Below are 16,260 nucleotides of genomic sequence, written 5' to 3' on the forward strand. Positions count from 1 at the left end.
TATCTCCCATTATCCTGATAAGTAGCTCAAACTGTCTGTCAACAAATGCAGATTTGGGCTTTTGCCAAAAAAATATCTTGTCTCATACTTTGGTACTTTGTTTAACTGTTGCTGAATTTTTAATATGAAAAGTCGACAGAGCAGAGATCAATATTCTATAATGCAATTCACAACCATGAATTAACGTAAAATACAGAAACAATTTTTATATATATTAAATCTAGCATATATATATATATATATATATATATATATATATATATATATATATATATATATATATATTGTTGTGTGTTACCTGTGAATTTACTGACTGGGAAAAGTGAATTTGAAAGTTTGAAAATAGTGCAAGTTGAGTTAAAAAAATCTTCTACTGAAAGTATGAGTAAAAAGTAGCTCCTTTAAAAATAAGTATTACACTGTGAAAATTATTCCATCTTATATCCTGCAAATTAAAAATGTAGCTTACATCCACGGAATGTTGTTTTAAGGGTGTTTCTGAGTGTAGGATGAATTATTTGCCATTCATGGACTATAAATATAAATTGTGATTTTAGTTTAATGTGAGAACACATTAATATATGCACCATAATCAGCTGACATAAAGCAGGGTGATGCGTTTACATGCAGAGTAAAATCTGTTAACGTGTAGGTTATGTACTTTAAAACCTTGCTACGAGTGTCCGTGAAAGGCGAGGCAGTGGCGCAGTAGGTAGAGCTATCACCTCACAGCAAAAAGGTCGCTGGGTTGCTGGTTCGAACCTCGGCTCAGTTGCCTTTTCTGTGTGGAGTTTGCATGTTCTCCCTGCGTTCGCGGTTCCTCCGGGTGGTCCGGTTTCCCCACACAGTATAAAGACATGCGGTACAGGTGATTTGGTTGGGCTAAATTGTCCGAAGTGGATGTTTGTGTCTCTGGGTTGTGGCTGGAAGGGCATCCGCTGCGTAAAAACGTGCAGGATAAGTTGGCGGTTCATTCCACTGTGGTGTCCACGGATTAATAAAGGGAATAGGCCGACAAGAAAATGAATAATTAAATAGTTCAAATTTCTAAACTTGGTCAGATTAATGCCAAACATGGCTGATGTAAAATGGCAAAATATTCTAAATATAATAAATAGGGTCCTAGTAAAGGGTTGCGGCTGGAATGGCATACGCTGTGTAAAACATGTGCTGGATAAGTTGGCGGTTCATTCCGCTGTAGCGACCCCAGATTAATAAAGTGACTAAGCCAAAAAGAAAATGAATGAATGAATATATTAAGTAGCTCTGTCTTGATAATGCTTTTTTAAAATTATTTTTATTTCAGGTTATTCCTGAGCTTCAGAATAAAAAACCCTCCTTTGTCCTTTTATTTACCAATCCTAAAGCATGTCTGCACCCCCAATATCAGCAGATTAATTTCTGCATGGGTTTACGGCTGAAGGAGCTTGATAAAAATCTTTCATGCAAGTTTATGCATCTAGAGCCCTAAGGCACTGGCTCTTCTTCTCTGTGCCTCCTGCCACCCTGGGACACGGCCATGGGAGCGGGCGGATGTCAATTTCCTGTTTCAAAAATGCAACCTAAACATCTCCAGATATGTCTGAGATGAGCTTGGCCAACCCATGCAGAAAAAGTCAACCTCCTCGCTGTCTCAAACAGATTTCTGACCGCTCGCGCTCTTCAGAACTCCCCACCCCTGCTTATTTACACGCTAATGGTGGGTTGGCGGCGTGAAGAAAAGAACACCTACTGTCAGCGGCGTGACCTGGTGAAATGCAACTGCAGAGTGTAATATCCTCCCGGTGTGCAATTCACCTAAATGGAGCCCGATGGGGGCCGCAGTATCCACAGGGAGGTTCTCAGTGCTGGAGCGGATTAATAGCATCCTGGAGGAACAATAAAAAGATGCTGACTGAAAACCTTCTCGTTTCTCAACCGGCATTCATCCGGTTTTGACACTCAAATGCACCATTTCCGATCTGCTTTCATTTGTTTAATGATTGCGAGGGTTTGCTCTGAAGTTGATCATTTCCTTTCATGTATTGCTTAAAGATAAACAACACATTTTTGAGAACATTTTATTTCCAGCCTCTTCATCATCCAAATAAGCTTCTCCACTGCTTTCAGCAGGCTTTGTTTGATGTTTTTAATGACTTGATTCATCATAATTGCTGGCAAGTACCTTCAAAAACCCATAAGAGATGGTATATACAGTGCGTACAGAAAGTATTCAGACCTTCTTAAATGTTTAACTTTTTTTTTTATACAGAGGGTACGGAAAGTGTTCAGACCCCTTATTGTTTTTTCCTCATTAATGTTCACACAACACCCCGTATTGACAGAAAAACACAGAATTGCTGACATTTTTGCAGATTTATTAAAAACGGAAAACTGACATATCACATGGTCCTAAATATTTAGACCCTTTGCTGTGCCACTCATATATTTGCCACAGGTTCTGTCCATTTCTTCTGAATATCCTTGAGATGGTTCATTTGTGTCCAGCTGTTTGATCATTCGTTAATTTTCTTTTTGTCTTAGTCCCTTTATTAATCTGGAGTCGCCACAGCAGAATAAACCACCAACTTATGGAGCATTTGTTTTTACGCAGCGGATGCCCTTCCAGCTGCAACCCATCTCTGGGAAACATCCAATCATTCACACTCATACACTACGGACAATTCTACCCAATTCACCTTTACCGAATGTCTTTGGACTGTGGGAAAAACCGGAGCACCCAGAGGAAACCCACACGAACGCAGGGAGAATATGCAAACTCTACACAAAAATGCCAACTGACCCAGCCAAGGCTCGAACCAGTGACCTTCTCTCTGTGAGGAGACAGCACTACCCCCTGTGCCACTCTGTTGATTTTACTGATTGGACTTGATTAGGAAAGCCACGCACCTGTCTATATAAGACCTTACAGCTCACAATGCATGTCAGAGCAAATGAGAATCATGAGGTCCAAGCAACTGCCTGAAGAGCTTAGAGACAGAAATGTGGCAAGGCACAGATCTGACCAAGGTTACAAAAACATCCTGCTGCTCTTAAGGTTCCTACGAGCACAATGGCCACCATAATCCTTAAATGGAAGATATCATATGATCTACCATTAGTAGTGTTGCTTCACTTACATTCATAAATGTTCTGCTGTGTCCTTATGGGATACTAAGGTTACTGAACATACAGACAACCAAATGGTAATGGTGCCATGTATAGTTTTAGTTTTTCATCTTTGTTCAGATTAGGGCTGCACGATATTGGAAAAAATTGATATTGCGATATTTTTTTTCCCTGCGATATATTGCGATATTTTTTATATATATATATATATATATATATATATATATATATATATATATATATATATATATATATATAATATGCTTAAGATATACTTTTGTAAACATTACATACAGTATCCCTGTTTTATCTGCTGCACCACTGACTGTATTGTAAATGCATTTCAAGAGTTCCCTCAAAGATATTCTTATCGTTTATAGCAGTTTTGGCATGCTGTCTTGGGAGAGAACCCTGAGCTTGGAGATACTATATATAAGGGGATCCAAGATCAGGTAGATCTCGAGAGCTCCCCTTTAGAAAAGGGAGGAAAAGGAGGAGATAGGGTGGAAGGCGGGATTCTTCCAAAACGAAGATAGAGCAGTAGGAAGAAAACGATCCATTTATTGTAAACTAGAATCACTCTGATTGGATTATTAATGATTACAGATGAGCAGCCAGTCGTGCTCAATCATATCACGTGCTCCGCTCGAAATAAGTTTTTTATTATAATTAGTCACTTAATTATATTTCTGAAATTATATTTCTCAATCTTTAACAGTGAAGTGAATTGCTGACACTCTCGTGAGAAATGACTCAAAATAGCTCTCAGGAGCATGCGCAAAATCACAAACTTCTGGGTTCAAACCCTGAGTTAACAGACAAAGTTTATATCAAGCATCGGTAAACCCCTTGATTTTAAGCAAGTTGGATTTGTTTGTATACTGATTTGTTGAAATCATTTTTAGCCCAACAGTTTTTTTCTGCGTCAGATGGTCTTGGTCAAAACTTGGTCTCAATGCCTAAAAGATCTGACCTTTGATTAAAGCTGTGTTTTCATGTGGATATTATTTTGACAAACATCAAAAAGGCAAAATGGTATCAATTAATTTCGATGGTCTTTTTTGAGCATTTTGTTGACTTTAAGTTACATTACAACTTATTCTCATTAAAGTAGTAGGCTGTCTGCTTAATATCTGCTGCTGATGCTGCTAATCCAACAGAGAATCTGCAGACTATAAGAAACTTTGCAAGTTCACTACAACTTACACCAGAGATGTATAGTAACGAAGTAGAACTACTTCACTACTGTACTTAAGTACTAAAAGGCAGTATCTGTACTTTACTGGAGTATTATTTTTTTCTCCTACTTCCACTTTTACTTAAGTACATATTTTCCATGAGTTTAATACTTTTACTCCGATAGATTTTTTGTGTGCTGCATCGTTACTCGTTACTAGGGGTGTCAAAATGATCGATATCAGTTCAGTAATAGGTCATAACCGGTGATTACGTGATGACGTCATTTATCTCCTATGCGCGATGTCGCAATACTATGGCGGAGGACGGAGGCGCGAGTGAAGGCGGCACACGAGCCGCTAATTTACTATTAGGGAGAAATGTTGTAAAACTTCACCTCTGCCTCTCTCTTTCTCACTTTGGACATTTGACCCGCTGGCCTGTTTGTAAGGTAACTTTCCCTCTTTTCTTTGCTGTTAAAGCTGTCGATCCATCCAGACACGAGCGTGCCTGATGTTCAAGTTTTCTCCACTTTGTCTATTACCTGTGATAATCGCGTATTCTTCCCGCCATGGGTGAACAGCGCTTCATTTCTAAAGCCCTTTCTGTTGAGCAGATGAAGATAATAACCAATCATCATAAGACCTCGCCTGTCAGCGCTCAAAAAGCAGGCGGGATAATATTGACATGAGTTTATTAGCTGTAAATGCTCGTGCTGTCTTCTGTGCATGAGTTTTGTTTGATACATTCAGAAAGAGTGCTTTCTTTAAGCAGGTCAAATTAAGAGTACAGTTCATATATGTGACTGCTGTATTAAAGAACAAAATTGTATTAAAAATAACCCTATAACTGTCACACCAAGACAAAAGCAATATATTTTTTATTGCGTTTCTTAACTCATAATGTCGCTATTTAACACAGTCAATGCATTTTTTTCTCAACACATCCCATAATTTATAAAATATCAGCCTCTACCAACTGGTTAAGAAGTTGGTTTATGGTAAAAGTACCAGAATTAATAAATATACTACAGAACATATGAAGTGCCAGACCAATTTAATTAAAAACATAATCAAAATTTAAAAAATTAATACTAAACCATAGCCATAAGTCATAAAGTATTTTAGATTTTCTTTTAACACAGTACTATACACGCTTTCCTGTTTTTCTTTTTTTTTTACAATAAAATCAAAATCAAGTAAATTAGTGCAACAGGATTTAGTTTGCTTGTTTAGTTTAGTTTCACGAGTGCTTCCAGAAGACAGAACTCCTGTTTATTGTGGTATTAACCAATCAAACTTTAAAACTACCAAAGTGTGTGTGAGTGAATAATGCATGTACGAGAGAAACAGTGTGATTGTACCTGTGTGTGCGTCTGTATGTGTGTGTGTAAGAGAGAGAGAGAGAGAGAGAGTGTATATGAGAGTGTAAAAGAGTGTATTTTCGTGTTTGTGTGTGTGTGTGCCCATGTATATGTATAACAACATCGGTATTACACAGATGTTAGGAGGAGATGGTGAATTATGTGGATATTATGTATAAAATTCAATACAAAAGTATAGTTTGTAGAGTATAAAAACAATTGTAACCTATGTAATGTCCCCACAATTCACAAAAATGTGTGTGTGTGTGTGTGTGTGTGTGTGTGTGTGTGTGTGTGTGTGTGTGTGTGTGTGTGAGAGAGAGAGAGAGATAGAGAGAGAACTGTGTGAGAGTGTATGAATGTGTGAGAGTGTACATTTAGGTGTGTGTGTGTAAAAGAGAGAGAGAGAGAGAGAGAGAGAGAGAGAGAGTATGAATGAACATGCTGAATTATCTCATCAGTGAAGTGATTTTCTGGTAAAAGAGCCTGACGATGTGAGTTCTTGTACCATAGAAATTATTTACAGAGAAAAACAGTATCATAAGCCATGTTTCTTTTCATTCTGCTTAATCAAGTGCCCCAAAGATATTTAAAATAAACAAAACAATATGATGTCTTTTGACTGCCTTCTTTAATAACTACATTACACAATACTTGTACTTTTACTTTCAGTACTTGAGTAGTAAATTTTGAAATAAACTACTTGCAATACTTAAGTACTAAAAATGTTGAATACTTTTGTACTTCCACTTAAGTATGGTGATTAAAGAGCACTTCTACTTCTACTCAAGTCACTTTTTGATAGAGCACTTGTACTTTTACTTAAGTATGGGTCTCTAGTACTTTATACATCTCTGACTTACACTAAAGGCTGATTTATATTTCTGCATCAAGTGCACACGTATGCTACGGCGCAGCCTACACGTGGTCGCTAATGCGTACCTGTCAAAAAAATGTAACCACATCACATGCATAGCGCAAGCGCTTTGATTGGTCGGCTTGGTAAGTGTGGGCAGAGCTGGATTCCACATGTGGAGGAAGTGTTGACAAGTGTCCTGTGAAGGAGCTCTAGATGGAGACTTTTGTTTTGTGTTCACCTTATGATTAAAGTTATTGCACGTCCGCTGGTTACCATCTCTGAATGACTGAGTTTGAGCCAATTGTACCTAAAGGTATCATTCAGAATAAAACAAAACACCAGCGAAGAAACTCTACACAGAGGAATATAAACACCTTCTGTCAGCTAGAGTTTCGGAAGTGTTATTAAACGGACGTCCAACAAACTTTAATCATAAGGTAAACACAAAACAACAGTCTATCCGGAGCTCTTTTGTGGGACTCCACACATGTAAACACTCGCTGCAATGGGCTCTAGCCTCCGGCCACACTTGTCAGCGCTATCAAGCCGATCAATCACAGAGCTTACGATATGCGTGGTTGCATCGTGTAGATACATATTTTGAGTGGAGCATATCAACTACGCAGACGGCCACAGCAAGGGCTATGCGTCCAAGCATAGGCTGTTTCATAGCATACGCGTGCGCTTGACGCAGGAGTATAAATTAGCCTTAAATGTACTACTACGCACATTGCATGCGCCCTGGGTCACGCCAATCTCTCGACACAAAAGTATAAACCAGGCTCAACCCTACCCTATCAATCTGCAAATACTCTAATAGGAATTCGTTGGTATGTAGTTGCAGTGTCACATAATAATAAACAAAATGCGTCAAAAGTACCATCAAAACTCTCAAAACTTTCCCATTTATAACACATTGTTGGCATGTATATAACCCCAGTGTGGACAGGAGGCCAAAAAATAGTGGAAAAATATTGAAATATCAATGTATCCAGTTGCCTATACTATCATCCATATCATTATCACAAGAGTTTGTATGTCAATATCCAAGTTCATCTACATACGTAGAATATATTGCTCTATGCTAGTATATCTCAACTGTGTGATTGCTTCTATCGCAGCAAAATGTAAACCACATTTCAACAAGGGATTATAAGAGATGAAAAAAGCAAGTAAGATATTGTATACTGGAAAATGTGATGCGTAAACATATTTGACTTTACCCGACTAGACTATAAGAGAGATTTTGTCCTTAAAAGAATCTAGTGTCTTTGTTTAGTCAGGAAACAGACCCGATAAGAGCCAAACACCATAATTCCACCGCATACACATGCTCATATTTCACTCCAGACACTCACTATGGAATTTCCTCTTCTCTTTATTGACTCGGTTATTTGTCATTCTCTTTGCAAAAAGTGCCTGGCAATATTTCAGCTGCTACTTTTTTTAATAAAAATTCGAGGTGCGAGGACACAGAGGCCCTCTGAATACATATAAAGCAGGACTTGATGCTCTTTGATCAACTGATAATTTTACTTTGGCTTGAAAGAAGCTTAAAATATTCTTAGCAGGCCTTAACGGTGAGCTAACGCTTGTTTTTTTTGATCCACAAAAATCCTAAAACTGGCCATATAACAAAGACGAAAGCTCTTAGAACAACAGCAAACCCTCAATATTCTTTAATGTGCTTGAGTTAGGACCGAAATGCAAAACGTTTTTCATTTCAGTGCGAAGAAAGTGCTGCCTCTACGGATTCTGGAGCCATTCTTCACTCTGCATTATCATTTTGATGCCTGCCATCTGTTCCCCTTTTCCCTTCACATCTCTCACCAGGTTTGTTCCACCACCGCACCATAAGGTGAGAGAGGCAGGTGAGACTGTGGAGGATATGCTGAAATAATGAGTGCTGAGGTGAAGAGGTGGAAATTTGCTTGTGTGGGATGCTACGCTCCCTGACCTTTTTATTATTGCTATGTTGTGTTTGGATTATTTATAGAGCTTTGTCAGACTAGACTGTTTGTCTGGTCATACAAACAAGTGGAGATTAACAATATTGTAATATTAATTGCATTACTGTATGTCACTCTTTTATAATGAGAAGTCAACATAAAGGGTGTTGGAAGCAATGTTAGCCATTTCACTAAAGCAAGTTAGCAAACATCTACAAATATGAACGTTAAAAAACGTATGTATAAATATTGTTATTGAAATATAGTATGGGGAGGGGGGGGGGTTGAATTTTGCTTCAGATTGCTCATCTTACACTCCCCATGTCAACTCTTTGTCACATATAAGCATCCTAATTTAATTTAAGTTAAATTAAAATGCTTATTTTGTCATAATAACTCTCAGGATTTAGTGTTGTAATGAATATGTATATGGCAATGTTGTTGAATTTGGTCTTGGTGGTATAGATTTGCTACGCTACTGCTGCTGCTTTTAATTATTGTGGCAGAGCAAGTACCGAGACCTGCTCCTGCCAGTATATACACAGACGTCGTCGCAGATCTAAACACAGGTGGAGCTGGGGTGATGGAGGACGGTCTTCTAAAATGCATCAAAGCGGGGCCGATGCTGGCCAAAAGGGTGCCCTAAGTGAAATTTTACTGTGGTGGCCCCACAGAGGAACAAAAACACACAAAAATTTGTATTTAAACTATAGGTGGGCATAGATTAATTCTTATTCCTTATTAATCTAGATTAATCTCGGAATTATTCTAGATTAAAATGGCTCATTTGAATTCTGCCGAAGGCATTCAAAATATGTGTGCTACCCAAATAAGTCTTTGAGAACGGGTTTCTCAAGCCAGGTGGCGTATTAGACCAGGGGCTCATCTCCTGTTTACAAAATGCATCACAAACTGCTTGGGAAACTGTTCTACCATGATAATTGGTGATGAAAATAAATGATGTTCTATAAGATGTACTTGTGTCGGCGACGCTGTGGCGCAGTAGTGCTGTCGCCTCACAGCAAGAAGGTCACTGGGTCGCAGGTTCGAGCCTCGGCTGGGTCAGTTGGCATTTCTGTGTGGAGTTTGCATGTTCTCCCTGCATTCGCATGGGTGTGCTCCGGTTTCAGTAAACACCATCATGTAGGACTTTTCACCATATTTTTCAAAAAGATCCACACAAGCGGCTGTCACACACACACACACATCGGTAAACGCTAAAGTTTTTTTTCCTTTCCATTTGGCGTGCGTTATGAAATTCCAAAACAGTCTCACCAGTCCTTACTCCTTATCTGCGTCCAATACCCCAGTTTGTCACGGGGTATAAATGAAATGTTCATGAGTTAAAATGAAACTGCCAAACTGCAGATAAAGTCAGACATCCTGCTGATTTGATTTAGAAGGGCACTTTTTTGTCAGACGGATCATCGGTCAGGTATACATCTGCACTAAAATAAGCCCTTTCCCTTCACACTGTTTTAAAGGGAAGGGGAAGGGATAGGGGGACAAAAACAGAATTGTGATTGGGCCTTATTTTTACACTAAATACTTAAAATGCTTGCATTAGTTTAGTACAAAGACTGTGAAATATATGGACGTAGTATCCATGACGTCACCCATGGATTTCTGAAGAGCGCAAAAGAAGCCACAAGTAGGCACGGCCAAAAGTCGCCATTTTGTTTGCGCGTCATCGCACTCACGGCGGGATACCAAACAAGAGCAAAGAGGTGGAGAGTGAGCAGAGCTACAGACACCTGCTGGCATTTAGCTTGGACCTGGCTTAGACACGGTTTACTTTGGGAAAACGCTTAATACTTTATCACCTGCGACTCATTTGTGTTCTGACCACATGTGCTTGGCTATACACTATATCAATAAAGTGTTTAGTCTTTTAAAAACACTGCTGTTATACATTGCGCCACTAAGTATTGTTCTTATGATGTTTTCCTACAGGAGTAAAACGCAAACTACTTCCAAACACTTCAGATATAGTCTGTGTTAGTAAATGCAAGACCATTGATGACATGTAGCATAACACTGTGTGATAACCCTTCAGATGACTGTTCTACAGTCCACATCTAATCAATCTGTCTGATTCTGGATTGCATTACAGCTCTAAAGAACATTATAAATGATAAATGATCTTAAATAAAACAAATACATTTATAGAGATGGTATATACGTAAATAACTTTACTCACATGATAAAACTGGGGACAGGTGAATGGTTTGTGAGCACAATTGAGTGCACACAGCATCCCATATCATCTGATAATTGTAGGAAATAATCCCAAAAGGAAACTGACTGTGTAAAGCCACATAAAACAACACAAAAATATGATTAATATGCTGAAATCAGTGGCTAATCTGCTGGAGTCAGCTGAGGTGAAGTGACGGCGACAGCGAGACCTAGCTGTCAATCAAGTGGCCACGCCCTTAATTATGCAAACTTAATATAACCTAATATAGAGAAAACTGATGAGTTATAAAAAAATGCACCCCCCTCACAGATGTCATGAAGGGTAACATTAGCTTTATGAACCAAAATCGTTCTTTGTACCAGGTTGTAAACACCTTTTTTTCTGCTGTAAAGTTGGCCATTCTAACAGTGGGCTCAATTGAAATTTGCTCTATTATGGAGCCAGGACTAGCGGATTTTCGATAAATTGCAGTTTCAGTTACTTCCGTATTGGCCTCCCGAGGGAGAGCGGGAGGTTGCCGCTTGGTTTAGTCATAATATAAAATTAAATGGGTTGGATCCGGCTGGCCATTTGATTATTTAACCACCATGTAAAGAACATGAATCTAAATTATATGTAAAAAGAAAGTAGGTAAATTAGTATTTAAGTTAATAAATAAAAGTACCATATAATTTTTGGACAAAATATTGGTCTGTATTTATTCAGAAAGAAATATTAGCATCATATGTACTAATATTACATAAAAGATATATATGACAAAATGATGAACATGAAATATTTTGTGACTTTAACTTGAATAAATCAATCAGATTTTAACTTTATCTTAATTTATTCAAAGTGTAAATGTAAAATTTTAGATTAGATGGCTCAAAATAGGGTTTGACTAAACAATGTAGGCAGCCAGATTTTTTTACCATGCACACAAGTTATGCCACCTTTATTTGATGGTTAGATTATATATATATATAGCTGGAAGGGCTGAACTGAATGAAACTTAACTGTAGTTTTCTTAAAACTAATTTTTATGTTTCAGCTATATGCTGAAATGTTAATATATAACCTAATATATATATATATATATTAGGTTATATATTAACATTTCAGCATATAGCTGAAACATAAAAATTAGTTTTAAGAAAACTACAGTTAAGTTTCATTCAGTTCAGCCCTTCCAGCTATTTTTCTCAACAGCTACTGTATAATCTAATGAGACTGGCTTGTTATACTTTTCTATCTTAATCTTTCTGTTCCCTGCTAGAGCCCAGATTTTGATGTTGATCGTATAAGATGTAATGCAGCTATCCTGTTGTTGTTCATAATTGTCAAACCCTTGTTTTGCTTTCCCACACACACTTCCACGATTTTTATGGCTAACTAAGAGCAATTATAGAGTACATATTGTTTACAAAGAAAGAAAACATCCAAAGTTTGCAGAGGCTTAAGCAAAATCCAAAATCCTTGAATGTTTTTAGAGTAACTTTTTAATGGTGCACAATAAAAAAGTCTCCTCAGTGAAACTCCCCTGGACGAACAATATTTGAAAACGTCTTTATATATAAACTTTATATATAAAATTGTGATGAAATCTGTGACAGAGACTGAAATGAACCCTTTTCCTATCATTTCTTTCCCAAAAATAAAACTTCATGACACTCATGACATAAGCTCACCCAGAAAGAGGTAAAGCCCTCTCAGCCCCTGGGATTCACATTCTCCCCTCTTGTTTTATCCATAACCAGTAGGTTAATTTAATTACTTTTTGATAGAGAGCAGTCAATTTCACAGTCAGGCACCTAGCAGAACCCAAAAATTGTGGCCCCATAGGTATGATATATGAGGCAATAACCTATAATGTAATGAAGTCACCTTCAGAGCAGGACCTCTGTCAGTGAAGTAATAATGAATTATAACAAGCATAATAGTATTTGGGTTTGACATGGCAGGCGCCGGGTAAAATGAAATAAAAAAAGAGTGAGTTACACTCTCTGGAAACCGAAAGTTCACCGGCAAATCCATCAGGCTGGCACTTTCATCGTGGATTAAAGCAGAAGACATATGCTGGGCAATGGATCAGTCGTGATCCTCTGGGCGGTGTTATCTGAACGTATTGGACCATTAGCATAATAAGTTTAAGGTTTTTTTGTTTTATTTCACATCTTTGGAGCTAAGCATGGGACAACTGGCACCAAGGGGTCTATTATAAATTTACAGGACCTAATGGATGGACCGCCAGAAAGACAGATATATAACTTCAGTAACAGCAAATAAAAACACATTCAATCTCTCAAAATCTCAGCCAAGGATCATTAAACTTGCTTCACTTTATTCTGATTTGTTTAACTTTACTTCTGTCAGATGCCTACAAAAGTAGACAAGTGGATGGACCTTCGGACAGACAGATGGACAGACAGATAGATGATTTTCCTTTTAATTTGTAATGAAACACTTTAACAGTGGTCTAAAACTACAACCGACTTCAGTCACACCAAACAAAAACATGTTCAGTCTCTCAAAATCTCAGCCCAGAATCATTTAAGCTGCTTCACTTTATGCTGGCAAAAGTAGACAGACTAACCTTTATACAGAAAGATGGACAAACAGAGAGATGACTTTACTAGTAAATTGTGCTGAAACAAGCTTTAACATTGGTCCAAAACTACAACTGACCCAAGTCACAGCAATTTAGAACTTGTTCAGTCTCTCAAAATCACAGCTGATGATCATCAAACCTGCTTCACTTTATGTTGGCCTGTTTACCTTCATTTCTGTCAGATGTCTACAAAAGTAGACGGACAGACCTTTGGATAGACATATAGATGGATGGACAGACAGAGAGATGACTTTCCTAGTAATTTGTGATGAAACAAGCTTTAACATTGGTCCAAAACTACAACTGACTTCAGTCACAGCAAATAAAAACATCTTCAGTGTCTTAAAATATTAGGATCATTAAACCTGCTTCACATTAAGCTGACAAAAGTAGACAGATGGACAGACAGACAGACACACCTTCATCCAGAAGGATAGACGGACAGATATTTGACTTTACTAGTAATTTGTGATGAAACAAGCTTTAACATTGGTCCAAAATCACAACTGATTTCAGTCACAGCTAATTAAAACACATTCAGTCTCTCAAAATCTCAGCAGAGCATTAAACCTGCTTCACTTCATGCTGACCTGTTTAACTTTATTTCTGTCAGATGTCTACAAAAGTAGACGAATAGGCGACGAACCTTCGGATGAACAGATGGATGGATGGATGGACGGACAGATAGATTCCTAGTAATTTGTAATGAAACAAGCTTTAACAGGCAATACAGTAGGTAGTGCTGTCGCCTCACAGCAAAAAAGTCACTGGTTTGAGCCTTGGCTAGGTCAGTTGTTGTTTCTGTGTGGAATTTGCATGTTCTCCCTGTGCTCCCTGTGCCGGTTTCCCCCACAGTCCAAAGACATGTGGTACGGAGAAATTGGGTAAGCTAAATAGTCTGTAGTGTATGTGTGTAAATGAGTGTGTATGGATGTTTCCCAGAGACAGGTTGCAGCTGGAAGGACATCCACTGCGCAAAACTTATGTTGAATAAACTGGTGGTTCATTCAGCTGTGGCGACCCCAGATTAATAAAAGGGACTAAGCCGAAAAGAAAATGAAAGAATGAACAAACTTGGTCCAAAACTACAACGGACTTTTGTCACCGCAAATAAAAACATGTTCAGTTTCTCAAAATATTAGCCGAGGATCATTAAACCTGCTTTATTTTATGCTGACCTATTTTAACTATTTCTGTCAGACATCTACAAAAGTCCTCAAACAGTTATTAAGCGTAAAAAGTAATTAAATGTTTTTTTTTTTATGTTTATTTTAATTTAAAGGTTTTTAAAAAGTCACCACTGTGGTGAGACTGGTTGTTTTACTTGGGGTCTCTGCATTTTAATGTTAGCTTGTCTTAGATTGCTGTGATTGTGTGTTTTGGCTAGTGATGGGTCGTTCTTGCTTCGTTCATTTTAAAAGAATCTATTATGTTACTCCAGAATGATGACTCCTTTCAGGGAGTGATTCATTCATTCATTCATGCACACATATGTGCAGGAGGGGTTAAAGGTTAGTTCCTTATTCAAGGCTTCTATTAGGTTTGAGTCATCAAGTGAGTTTGTTCATCAAGTGAAAGATATAAGCCCATCATATGCAGTTGGAGTTAGAAAAAGATTTGATTTGTTCATCTCTCAAGTCCTTGGTTTGAGTCGTTTGTTTATCATGTGAAGGACATAAGCCAATGATGTACAATCAGAGCTGGAAAAAGATTTGATCTTTCCAGAGTCCTCTGTTTTGAGTCATCTCTTTACATGCTGTCACATAATGAACGAATGACTCAAAAATCTTAAGACTAAAAAGGTAAACTAATCACGGGTCCTTCCAGCCTGATCTCACGAGGAAATGTAAGTATTTTATGTTTTTTTCAGTTTAGTGGCTAATTCATACGAATTCATATGAGTTCAGGCGTACGAAAACATACAATTTTAAAAATGAGGCGTGGCACCCAACCACTAAAAATCTAACCGTCATTGAGGGATAAGCAAATCATACTAAAATGTACAAATGAGATTGTACAAATGCATACGAATTACACACTAAATCAAAAAGTTAGGAATTATGGGATTGTATTGATCCTACTGGTTAAGACTGTGTGCATTGTTTGAGCATATATGGGACAGTCTGTGTCACATGAACGAACCACTCAAATTGTCAGAAGAGGTGAGCTGAGCTAATCATAGACAAAAGACTGAGTAAACAATGAAGGATTATTTTCTCTTTCTTAAAGCATTCTAGTTCTGACTTGTTTGTAGGGTGACTAACGTTTGAGTTGACTGTAGATGTGTTTGAAAGCAACTTATTACATTTTAATAATATTTTGGCAAATTGAACGAAATGAAAAAAGATTTGTTCATCTCGATGAACAAGACTCAAAGGTCCAAGTCAGTCAAATGATCCGAACTTCCCATTACTAATATTGGCAAGACAATCAAAAAACAATTATATTTCTTTGTCAACTAAAAGTTTGATTCGCGGATGTTGTCTATAATTTTTATGCTCCATAATATCGGTGTTGGTTTCACTGTGCTTATAGCAGAATGAGTGCCAGCAGTACTTTGGTCAGGTTTTAAAAACTCATCTGAATCCCTTAAAACACCCACAGATCTCGAAAACCAGTGTATGCATTTCAATGATGTTGACACATGTCTTGTCACAGTGCATGCTGAGAGAATCATTCAACATTCATCTATGTCTCCATGGCATACACCATGGCAAGAAATCTGTCACCATTGTGGAGATCCATATGCTGATTGTTGATGTCTGTGTTTTGAGTGATTTGGATGTTAAATGTGTTTTAAAAACCTGACCAAAGTACTGCTGGCTCTCAATAAGCAGAACCACATGATTTCAACACATCATTACCATCAAAATACAAGATTCAAAATGAAATCATTGATAGGATCAGTGAATCAAAAATGCTAAAATATGATGCAACAACCACTTTCCTTTTAGTCTGTCTTATCATAACACAGCAAATAAAGATAAGTTATCATGAGAAATAAATGATATAACA

At 37.7% G+C, this 16,260-nt stretch overlaps 1 protein-coding gene across 1 annotated transcript in view; it reads right to left on the reverse strand.

Annotated features, from left to right (window-relative positions):
• Window positions 1–16,260, reverse strand: part of wwc1 (WW and C2 domain containing 1) — a 462,139-nt gene that overhangs the window by 138,641 nt on the left and 307,238 nt on the right. The window lies entirely within an intron of this gene.

The sequence above is a fragment of the Danio rerio genome, chromosome 21 (assembly GCF_052040795.2).
Source record: "Danio rerio strain M-AB ecotype USA chromosome 21, GRCz13ab, whole genome shotgun sequence".
Lineage (NCBI taxonomy): Eukaryota > Metazoa > Chordata > Actinopteri > Cypriniformes > Danionidae > Danio > Danio rerio.